The following is a 12,594-nucleotide window of genomic DNA, read 5'->3' on the forward strand; positions in this document are numbered from 1 at the left end:
CTTGAACAGAGGTTAAAAAGAAGTTGTCAAAATCAGAGATCAATTTTGGAAGGAGGAGACTTCCTGATACCCTCTCTTGAAAGAAAATGGAAGTCATAGGCAGGAGGAAATACAGATGAAGGAAGATTGTTCCCAGGTTTGCAAGCGTGAGGAGAAGTGAGGTGAGTAGGATGCTGGTTAACTCACCGCAGGGGTTTGGACAGTATAAGGATGAGCATACATGCCAGCCGGTGTGCAGCGAGGACACAGGAGGAGGAGGCTTGGTACAGCAAGTTCAGAGAAGGCATTCAGCAGTGAAAACCATCGGTAGAAGATGAAGAGAAGGCAACTTGGGCGATTTCAGAGGTGAGAATCCTATCAATTATGAGCGAAGGAGCTGATGGATGAGGCCTTAGAGCTAAACTCCTCCTTTGAAAGGCTGTGTGAGTGGATCCCCCCCACACATAGGTCATACTTTCCATACGAGGACGGACCAAGGCCCCTGTAAAATGGACAACAACTTGTGCAGGGGGGAGGGAAAGAACTGGCGGAGGCAGTACAGAACACCCAGCCTCGAGGCTGATTTACGTAAGAGGATGAAGTACCAGAAGTTTCCTGTTGAGATTTGATTAAGAAGGATAGAATGAGGGATGTTTTAGTGATGTGAGGAAGGTGATGGCTGGGTGTTGTCAAAGAATAGGGTATAGTTGTTTGGAAGGGACTATGTCAGGTGGATGAACGTGGAGAGAAACTGTGTTCTTGAGGGTGTTGAGGGCTTTGGGTTCCTCACACTGATCAAATAATAAGTGGGGAGGGCCTTGGGCTAAGCGTTATTATTGCCTCCAGCCTTGAATCGTTCAGTTCATAGCAAGGTGGGTCTTCTATTAAAAAGGATTGGTGACATGCAGAGTGGAATCATCGAAAGTAGGAATGGATAGGACATTTCTTTTGGAAAGATCATCAATGAACAACAGAAAGAAGTGGGAGATAGGACAGAACCCCTGTGGGACAAGTTTACCACTGTTAATAGGTTTAGAGGAAGAACAGTGACCGTCTACCACAACAGAAATAGAACGGTCAGGAAAGCAAACCTGGAGATAAAGAATGCTGAGAGAGAAGGGATGAAACCCGCAAGGTGTCGGGACCCAGAAAACAGATACCAGAGAGGAATGAGAGATATACAACTGTGTAAACATCTGACAGGACAAACTACTAACAAGAAGGGTGACATATACAACAGTGTCCCAAACATCTAAAAGTACGACGATTAATCAAAAATGAGAGGGTAAAAGGAAAACATACCCAGACTCAGATACGAAAACAGATACCAGTGGGCGTGGTCAGAAAGTATGAACAACCATTGAAAAAGACTCTGACCTGTGACGTCAGTCGTAGCGACATGTTATGAGCCAATAATTTAACAGAAAAAAATCGCTGTGGGAGTGTCTTAAGACTGACTCACGAATAGCAGGGGAAGTAAACCAATACAACATAATGATCGAGCAGATGGGTGCGACAGGAAGTATTGGTCACTGGTTATGTAAAAAAGGGCGTGCCACGTGTCAGGATGTAAGTCCGCCTCAAGCAAGAAAAATGTGGCCTAGAAATCAGTGGTATGAGTAGACCAAGCTTGGTTCGCGCCTCAAGCAGACCTTGCTACTCACTCAGCCGAGAATGGCTGTTGTGATCTTAAGCGTGAGTAGAAATTCGAGAATCTAAGGGAAACTGTATTGTCCTGGAGATTATAATGTAGGAGATGTGAAGTAGGATTGTGAGGGACAGGATTGTGATTATTTTATTGCGATGAAAGCAAAATTAAAACCACTGGGTGTGGTATAATTTGGTGTTTCCGTGACTTGTGTAGATTATACTATAGGAATGTGTAGTAGGATTGTGAGGAGAGTACATAATGATTGTGATGTAAGCAGAGATACAAACCACTGCTTGTGGGACGACGTGTGATATTATTATTGGCAACAATTGAGCACATATTAAAGTATTATGTTTAAGACATGTCGTTTGTCATATGTTGCATCCATTGCTGAATATACCAGTGTTATGATCGTCTGAGAATAGAATGTTGCGTAAGGCAATTACTTTCATTTAATTTTAAATTATATATTTTCTTTTCCTTGTTTATCCCAGACACCCAGTCTCCAATAACAACAAGCCGGATCCTACAGGGATACAGACGGTGAGATCATTTATTGAGTAATTAATGAGTGATAAAAGTTGATTTAATACAAGAAAGAAGGGTCCAAAAGTAGGAGGTAGTTTGGAAAGCAAAGATTTGTGCAGACTATCAAAAGCTTTTGATATGTCATGCAATAGCAAATTTCCTGAAACAGCTAGAGGATGACCAAGAGTCAGTTGGGAAGGCAAGGGAGATCACCAAGTAGAACGCCCCTCATGGAACGCATACTGGCGATCAGATAGAAGGTCAGAAGTGGAAAGGTGCTTTTGAATCTTCCGGTTAAGGATTGACTCAACACACAGAGGGGTCTGTATCTAGAAGCAATAATCATTCCACGAGAAATCGGAAAATACATCCTCAGGTCGTCCCACCGAGCTGAAGCAAAATGCCAGATACATCCTCTTGTGGGTCCAGAAATTGTACAGGGCGATAGGACAGGATGCAGAAAAAGATTGTGATCGGAGGAGCCCAACGGATAGAACAGTTTGGCAGAATAAGCAGAAGGGTTTGAGGTAAGGAAGAGGTCTAGAATGTTGGGCCGGTCTCAAGACAGTCGGGAATACGTGTAGGGTGCTGGACCAACTGCTCTAGATCGTCGAGGATAACAAAGTTGTGAAGGTGGTGCTGATGGTGGTGGTGATGGTGGTGGTGGTGATGATAATGATGATGATGGTGGTGATAATGATGGTGGTGGTGATGATGATGGAGGTGGTGGTTGATGATGGTGGTTGTGGTGGTGGGAAGGTGGAGGTGACGATGATGGTGGAGGTGATGATGATGGTGGAGGTGACGATGATGGTGGAGGTGATGATGATGGTGGAGGTGATGATGATGGTGGTGGTGGTGGTTGTGATGTTCGTGTTGATGATGATGATGATGATTATGATGGTGGTGATGGTGATGATGGTGGTGATGATGGTGGTTGTGGTGGTGGTGATGATGGTGGAGGTGGTGGTGATTCTGGTGGTGGTGGTGATGATGGTGGTGGTTGTGGGGATGATGATGATGGTGGTGATGGTGGTGGTTGTGATGATGGTGATTGTGGTGGTGATGATCTTGGTTGTGATGATGGAGTTGATGATGTTGGTGGTGATGATGTTGGTGGTGGTGGTGATGGTGGTGGTGGTGGTGATGATGATGGTGATGGTGGTGGTGGTGATGATGGTAGTGGTGGTGGTGATGATGATAATGATGATGATGGTGGTGGTGAGGATGGTGGTGGTGATGATGGTGGTGGTGGTGATGATGGTGGTGATGGTGGTGGTGGTGATGATGGTGGTGATGATGATAATGATGATGATGGTGGTGATGGTGATGATGGTGGTGATGGTGGTGGTGATGATGATAATGATGATGATGGTGGTGGTGGTGGTGGTGGTGGTGATGATGGTGGTGATGGTGGTGGTGATGATGATAATGATGATGATGGTGATGGTGGTGGTGGTGATGATGTTGGTGATGGTGGTGATGATGATAATGATGATGATGGTGGTGGTGGTGATGATGGTGGTGATGGTGGTGGTGGTGATGATGGTGGTGATGGTGGTGGTGATGATAATGATGATGATGGTGGTGGTGATGGTGGTGGAGGTGGTGGTGGTGGTCATGGTGGTTGTGGTGGTGGTGATGGTGGGGGTGGTGATGATGGTGGTGGTGATGATGATGGTGGTGGTGATGGTGGTGGGGCTGGTTGTGGTGATGATGGTGGTGGTGGTGGTCAAGGAGGCTTGTGGTCGACATGGTTGTTGTTGATGGTGGTGGTTGTGGTGGTGATGGTTGTGGTGGTGGTGATGGTGGTGGTGGTGGTCAAGGAGGTTTTTGGTGCTGGTGGTTATGATGGTAGTGGTTGTTGATGGTGGTGGTGGTGGTGATGATGGTGGTGGTGGTGGTGGTACGTGAAACATCAATTTTATTGAAAATTCACTTAAACGTTTTCACTGCACAGTTTACCCGTTGCTGTACATTTACGATACATGATTTTTTTTTTTTTTTCAATCTAATTAAATCACTTGTTTCCCGATATGAACCAATGGGACAAATTCTACACTGGAGGCTTGACATGACACAAAAATATGTTTTTTTTTTTTTTCATTAAACTTAAATCCTAAAAACTTGAAGTAAGAATGACATAAATGAAAAAAAAGTATTTATTTGTTTCATTACTGTGAAAACAAACGACCCCTGTAATAAATTTGCTAGCACTTGTAAAACTAAACGTTTCGAAAGATTTCAAGTTGGCAATATTTCAAATATTAAAATTTTAGGACGGTTTATAACAAAAAAGGAAGTATTTAAAATGTCTCCTCAAAATGAACCATAACAAAATAATAGTAGTACATAATATTCCTCATCCTCCCTAAAAAGCGATGGCAGAGGTAGCGCAGGAAATTGCAGGCTATAACCTGGGGAAATGAATAATAATAAAAAAAATAATAAAAATAAATGGTAAGTGATTGTAAACGGAAAAAGAAGTGTTAGACATGTCATGGTTGGCAAAGACTAGATGAGACACATCTTTTAATTACATTACTCACTCAATTTAGCATGCGTATAAATCTCATTATGTACAGAAAGTAGATTTTTTTTTAAACAGAGGAAAGAAACAAAATATAAAATCCCACAGTAAACTAGCCTTGATTGGTTAGCATATCACGCCATTATATCCTGGTGCAAAAAAATAATTAGATATAATTGCTATATTTGATTTGTTTCTCAATATCTATGAATTTATAATTATTCGTTTTACATCAATTCAGGTGCAAAGTACTTACCTACAAAAAACATGAACATATTTTTGTAACCCTTTAAATAGTTCTTGTAAGCCACTCAGAAACGTTGGGTGTGTCCCAGGTCAACACCGTCATCACTACTGTAAAACAGTCACATACGAATATTATGTAGCTAAATACATTCTCACAACCACTTTCCAGTAGCCTGGAATATAGCCAAGTGAGAAAATAAGAAACATTACGACAAAATAAGGGCAATGAGAAAAAAGGAACAAAAAAATAAATAAATAAGTAAAACAGTAGGCAGCTATATCGATAAATACAGTTATTGCTAGCCTACTCCGGAAAACAATAATCTCTCTCTCTCTCTCTCTCTCTCTCTCTCTCTCTCTCTCTCTCTCTCTCTCTCTCTCTCTCTCTCTCTCTCTCTCTCTCTCTCTCTCTCTCTCTCTCACACACACACACACACACACACACACACACATCATCTCCCACGTTTAAATATTGGAAAAATAGAAATATGGAAATGCTACGGGATGAGTAAAAATGTGGAAAGCTAGCCTAATCAGGTGTGTGTGTGTGTGTGTGTGTGTGTGTGTGTGTGTGTGTGTGTGTGTGTGTGTGTATGAGAGAGAGAGAGAGAGAGAGAGAGAGAGAGAGAGAGAGAGAAATTTCTACCGGCAAAGAATTTGCACTCTAACATCACCAAAATGTAGGGGTACAAACTTGGAGGGACTGTTTTGGGGGCCATTATAGGTAGCGGGCTAGTGAGTGGCCTATCCGGATATTTTGTTTTCATTTATTAATGATCCACGAGACATCCTAGAGTTAAATCAAAGTATGTGCTTATCTTTGTACTCATTCATACACACACTGGTAATATTTCTGTGGGGTCTGATTCACTTATTAGAGTGAAATTCTATTGTGAAAAACAGTCACAAATTCTTGTCACTGGTAAAATTAAACTAGTAATTGAAGTTTTGCTTCCATGAAATATACACAAAAAGATAAATATGAAAGCTCACGAAGTCACAATAAACATGGAAATGCAGGCAACAGAAAGCCTATTGGCTCATTACGTGGTTGCCCGCTTTGGTGATTTAATCTGCTCGACAGCCACTTGGGGCCTGGGGAGCAGATGAAAGCACCTCAACATTGAGGAGATGAAAAGCACCTCGATATTGAGGAACAGATACAAGAACATAGAAATACAGGGAGACTGGGAGAGGACAAGTGGCCTACACAGGGCAGCCCCAGAATCCCCCCTAATACTCACGGTGGGTGAGGTGTAGTTTCAGGGGCACAGGTGGAGGCTTGATCCTTGTTTTACCGGCGGTACTAGGCACGGCACAAGTAACCTGTCACCTTACTGCACCCACACCTCACTCCACCTGTCATGCTGACATTAACTGTTGCTTTACTCTACGGTTGACTTACGCTACTTGCAATCTAGGTTGTGGGGGAGAATTATATGAATATAGGTTGAGGTCTTGCTGCAGTCTGTCTGAAAACATGTACCTCAGTATTCACTTCACTCCTGACGCAGCGAAGTGACGGTCGATTCTATATTTGAAGGAGTTGATGGTATTCGCATTTACTACTTCTGAAGGAGGATTGTTCCAGTGACGAATGACTCGATTTGAAAAGAAACTCCTTCCGATGTCTGTGTTACATCGACTCGACTGAATGGGCAAGCCGTTATTTCTAGTTCTTAGGTTGGTTTGCAGTTCAAAGAATTTGGAGTAATCGAAGTTACTGAAGTTTTTCAGATACTTGAAGACTTGAATCATACCCCCTCGCAGGCGCCTTTTCTCCAATGTAAAGAGATTGAGTCGCTTGAGTCGTTCCTCGTACGGTTGAGCCCTTAAGGTTGGAATCATCATTGTGGCGCCTCGTTGAATCCTTTCCAATAAATCAATGTCCTTTCTGTAATTAGGAGACCAGAACTGTACTGCATATTCGAAGTGCGGTCTTACCATGGAATTATACAAGGCTAGCATCACGTCTGGCGTTTTACACTCGAAGTTCCTCGTTATGAACCCGAGCATAGTATTGGCTTTGTTGTAGGTTTTTTTACAGTGATTCGTGTGTTTCAGGTCACTGCTGATAGTGACTCCAAGACCCTTTTCCTCCTGCATCGCTTGCAGAGGTTTCCCATTAGTAACATGAGCTGCTTTGTGCAGTAAAACTATGCTATTTAAGGTATCTGATACCCACAAAATAACGGGCGCTTCTGCCTTGGGCTACAGACAGCTGCCAGATCGTCGTACTCAGCCGATTATATTTCTCGACCTCCTGCCCCCGAAATATCTTCTGGGCTCCAATAACGAAACTAACTTATAGTTATCGAAAAAAAATTGATTCTAATGTCTCTTGGCAATAGTTAGGCTTCAGAAACCGAGTAATACTATGCTCTGAGTACGAGAATCTGGCAACGGTGCTATACGTTTTTTCATATTATTGTTCTGTTGTTTATTCAGTGTTGCGTTCAAGAAAAAAAATACTTATAATTTTAGTTAGTTTTTGGTTATAAGGATTTTTTACGAAAGAGAATTATATGTAACACTACCTCCTCTACCTTAGGAAACGTCCTGAATCCTGGACCAGCTATGATGATGTTAGGTGCGCCTATAGCTTGTGTATACCTCGATAACTAGATAATGTTATACCTACTCATTACTGCTATATGTTTTAAGCATTATAAATATAAGCATTTTAACATTGGATGCCGGACGACATAAAGCACAAGTGAATATATCAGTAGGCTATCTCACAAAAGTAAACTTTAAACTAATAGCCTGCTCCTGAAAAAAAACTAATTAAAATTAAGACGTATTTCCGGAGTAGAGAACAAAGTACATTTACGTACCTCTCATACAGCACACATTCGTGGGCAGAGTGGTGATGCTATAATAAACTGGTGGGGTGCTGAACTAGGAGGGTAGAAGGGCCAGGACACAGCTGAGGGGGGGGGGGGGGGCTAAGGAGGGCTGCTGGGTACATTATATTACAAAAGATACGCTCAATGTTGCAACTCCTCTATTATCATAAATCTCATCATAACGTTTAGAAAGACGACCACAATATTGTTCTTACCTTGGTCAGTTGTTTGTTGATGAAACTCAAAGCATTTCGTCATTCCACTCGTGTGTCGTCGTGCACTTCCTCCTCCTTCACTTGATCTCGGGACACTGACACGCCCACGCCCACGGGCAACGGTCATTAAGTTTGGCGCGCTTTTCGCAAGATGGCGACAGCGTTACTTTCATAAACGTAGCTGTGTGTATATATATATATATATATATATATATACATATATATATATATATATATATATATATATATATATATATATATATATATATATATATATATATATATATATATATATATATATATATATATATATATATATATATATATATATATATATATATATATATATATATATATATATATATATATATATATATATATATATATATATATATATATATATATATATATATATATATATATATATATATATATATACATACATATATATATATATATATATATATATATATATATCTATATATATATATAGATATATAGATATATATAGATATATATAGTACAGTCTAGAACATTACAGTTTATTCGATCATACACGAAAGAACATTTAGCAAATATCTGGTCGAGTTGCCAACACTTCCCGCCAGTAACATCATAATCTCAGGAATCCTCCCGAGGGTCGGTGCCGAGTCTAGCTTTTACAGTAAGGCCTTCAGCACAAACAACAGACTTCAGTCCCTTTGCTCACAAGAAAACGTCCAGTTCGCTAACTTGTGGAACAATTTTTACTACGATTCAGACTTGTTCCTTCCTGATGGCATTCACTTAAACCCTGTTGGAGCAGCCCGTTTCGGGAGGCTGCTCTGTGACCAAGTGGCTCTTCGAAAGCCAAAAAACGCAGAGGCGAGAACACCAGCAGCTCCACCGTAAGGGTGCACTCAACCCGAAAAACTCCCGACTCGAATCACATTAAAGCTTGCTATGTAAACGCTCGTAGCCTACGTAACAAATTTGAAGACTTAGAAGTCCTCGCAGCTACAAATCATTATCACATCATCGGAGTCACAGAATCTTGGATAGACACTTCAAATAGAGATTTCATTGCGGAATATAGATTACCGGGTTATACCATCTTTAGTCATGAAAGAGAGAACAGACAGGGTGGAGGCGTTATCTGTTATATGCACAACTCTCTCCATCCAGTATCCGTGAAAACAGATATTATAACCAATGTAGACACGGTCTTCATTGAAATTAAAAATAAATCTCGTAAAATAGTAATTGGACTTATCTACAGACCGCCAAGGCAGACTCTTGATATCGACCACGCATTAAGTGAATTATTATTAGAAACAAGTAGCAGTTGCGAGGCAGTAATTGTTGGGGACTTTAACTTGCCAGTGAAAAGATGGGGTGAACCGTTGAACTGTCATACAGGGCTCGATCTGTACACAAATTTACTAGAAAGTGATTTACATCAACACGTTCAAGAACCGACTCGGGAAAATAATATACTTGACCTTATCTTTTCAACGACAGCTGATCTAGTTAGCGAAGTAAATGTTGGTCCAATTTTTAGTTCTAGCGATCACCGAACAATGACATTCAGCATCAATATGAAAGAAAGTAGAGTAACTCCTAGTAAAGAAAAGGTGCCTGATTATCAGAGAGCGAATTTCGTAAAACTCCGATCAATTCTAAATAATTCTGACTGGACTGAAATCACGGCGGAAACAGATATTGATAAATCTTGGGGGGCCTTCACCACAATATTGAACAATGCCATAAGCATATGCGTACCCTATCGTAACAGACGTTCAGCTTCTAAGAAGAAACCCAAATGGTGGAATAACGAAATTCAAAATAGCCTATCTCTTAAAAAACGCGTATACAGTAGGTACATATCATCTCAGAGCGAGGCTGACAAACTAGAGTTGGACAGAATTCGCCGCGAAACCAAGAAATTAATAAAACGAAGCAAGAAAAATCTTGAAGAATATATAGCGGAAACAAGTAAATCTAATCCTAAAGAATTTTTCAGCTATGTAAATAATAAAAAGTCACTCACATGTGGTATCGGACCGCTTGCTAATGAAAATGGTAACCACACGAACGATGAAAATGAAATGGCTACAATCCTAAATAACTTTTTCGCATCCGTATTTACCGACGAAGATTGTTTATCACCTCAACCGCCGGAGGTTAGAAGGACCGAAAAGATGTTAAGTGGCGTGCTCATCGTAGAAAGTGACATTTTACGCACAATTGAAAAGATTAAAGTAAGCAAAGCTCCTGGTCCAGACAAAATTACCCCTAGGGTCTTAAAAGAAATCAAACATCAAATTTGTAAACCGCTCTCCATCATATTCAATAAATCTTTAACAGCTGGAAAAGTTCCGTCGGATTGGAAACTTGTAAATGTCACACCAATTTTCAAAAAGGGGGACAAGTCTCATCCAGGAAACTATCGACCAATTAGCCTGACATCTATTGTTTGTAAGTTAATGGAGACTATCATTCGCGACAATATGGTGAAATTCTTCGAAGAAAATAATATAATAAATAATTCGCAACATGGCTTCCGTAGTAAACGCTCGTGTTTGACTAACTTATTTGATTTTTTTCACTATATTTTTGAGGTGTTCGATGAAAGCAGATCAGTAGATATCATATATCTGGATTTTCAAAAGGCATTTGATAAGGTCCCCCACCAACGATTGCTCAGCAAACTACTGGCGCACGGTATCTCGGGTAACATTCACAATTGGCTTGCGGACTGGCTCTCTAAGCGGAAACAGAGAGTAGTTCTAAACGGTGTTACATCTAACTGGCTCGATGTCAAAAGCGGCGTACCTCAAGGATCAGTGCTTGGCCCCATGCTCTTCTTAATTTATGTTAATGATATCGATGATGGGCTCACTTGCAAAGTATCAAAATTTGCTGATGACACAAAAATTGCTAGTAAAGTAACTGCGACACTCGACGAAGAAGCTTTACAATCAGATATAGATCGACTTGCACGTTGGGCCAATCAATGGCAAATGAAATTTAACGTTGAGAAATGTAAAGTGTAGCACATCGGAAAAAATAACAATCGCGTTCGGTACGTAATGAATGGCCAACAACTTTCTGCAGTAAGTAAAGAAAAGGATCTTGGAATCACTATATCAAGCGATTTAAAGCCCGGTCAGCATTGTTCAGAGGTAGTTAAAACTGCAAACAAATTGGTTGGCTTCATCGGACGAGTCTTTAATAATAAATCGGAAAAAGTAATATTAAAACTGTATAATTCGTTGGTTCGACCCGTCTAGAGTACTGTGTACAGTTTTGGTCTCCCTACTACAGAAAAGACATAGAAAAGTTGGAACGGGTCCAACGAAGAGTAACAAAGATGATTCCTAGGTTGAGAAATTTGTCATATGAACAAAGGCTTAAAGAAGTAAATTTATTCAGCCTATCAAAACGAAGAATGCGAGGCGATCTAATAGAAGTGTTTAAAATGTTCAAAGGATTCAGTGATATTAATGCGGAAGATTACTTTACAATTGATCGATCAAATAGAACAAGAAGAAATCACAATTTGAAGATAAGTGGTAAAAGATTCTCGTCGCACGAAGCTAAACACTTCTTCTTCAATCGAGTTGTTAATGTTTGGAACTCTCTACCTTGTGATGTCGTTGATAGTACAACAGTTACGGCCTTCAAGAATAGATTAGACAAGTGTTTTGAATCCAACCAGCAACTAAGATATTACTCATTGTCGTAATAACGTTAAGTTCTTTCGAATACTGGTGTCCTTGTCCGCTTTTATCGCCCGGTTAGTGGTAGCAGTAATGGTAGTTCTTTCCTCTTTCCTACATAAATTCCATGCAGTTTTTCCATGCTGCATGGTTCTTTTTCCTTTCCTGCCAGCTTTGGCTGGAGGGATGGGGGGGTGGGGAGGAGCCTTCGCCTTTGCTGTCCTTCATCTTCCACCTTTGATTAGATAGTTAGTGTAGCTTGTCACAAACAACCTCGTAAGGACCAGCAGGTCTGCTGTTGTTTGTTCTTCCTTTGTGTTTCTTTGTGAGCCTGACCGCATCCCGCGGGGCGCGGGCGAGCCCCTCTCCCCGCCCCCTTTGCTTCTCCCGGAGTCTTCCAGAAGCCCATAAACCTCGGGGGGAGCTTCAGTTCAACACTACCTCCCCCTCTTAAGTGTGATCGTCCCGATCACACACTTACCTATATACAAACATAAGAAAATTAATCAAAACATAATAATCGTCGCATCGCCGTGGACGCCTGCGTTGTTTCTGTCTTCTGTCCTCTGCCTCCTGTGCGTCTGTCTCCTGGTGCGCCTCGTCGTCGTCCGCTTCTTGGGATGTCCCTGAAACATCTGCCGAAGCCGGGAGGTTATCTCCCTCGTCTGAAAGCTCCAGAAAACCTATGTCGACGTCGACCTCCTCTCGGTCCTGGACGTCCCTTGCGTTTTCATCGGGTGCTGGGTGTCTGTAGTTGTCCCAGGTGTAGGTTCCCGGACCGAGGTACCTCCATAGCCGGTTGACGTGGACAACTTTCGACTTGGTCCTTTCCGTTCTCCGGATTCTGTAGGTCACGTCGGAGAGGCGTTCTAGCACAGTATAAGGGCCATCCAAG

The sequence above is a fragment of the Eriocheir sinensis genome, unplaced genomic scaffold (genome assembly GCF_024679095.1).
Source record: "Eriocheir sinensis breed Jianghai 21 unplaced genomic scaffold, ASM2467909v1 Scaffold614, whole genome shotgun sequence".
NCBI classification, from domain to species: domain Eukaryota; kingdom Metazoa; phylum Arthropoda; class Malacostraca; order Decapoda; family Varunidae; genus Eriocheir; species Eriocheir sinensis.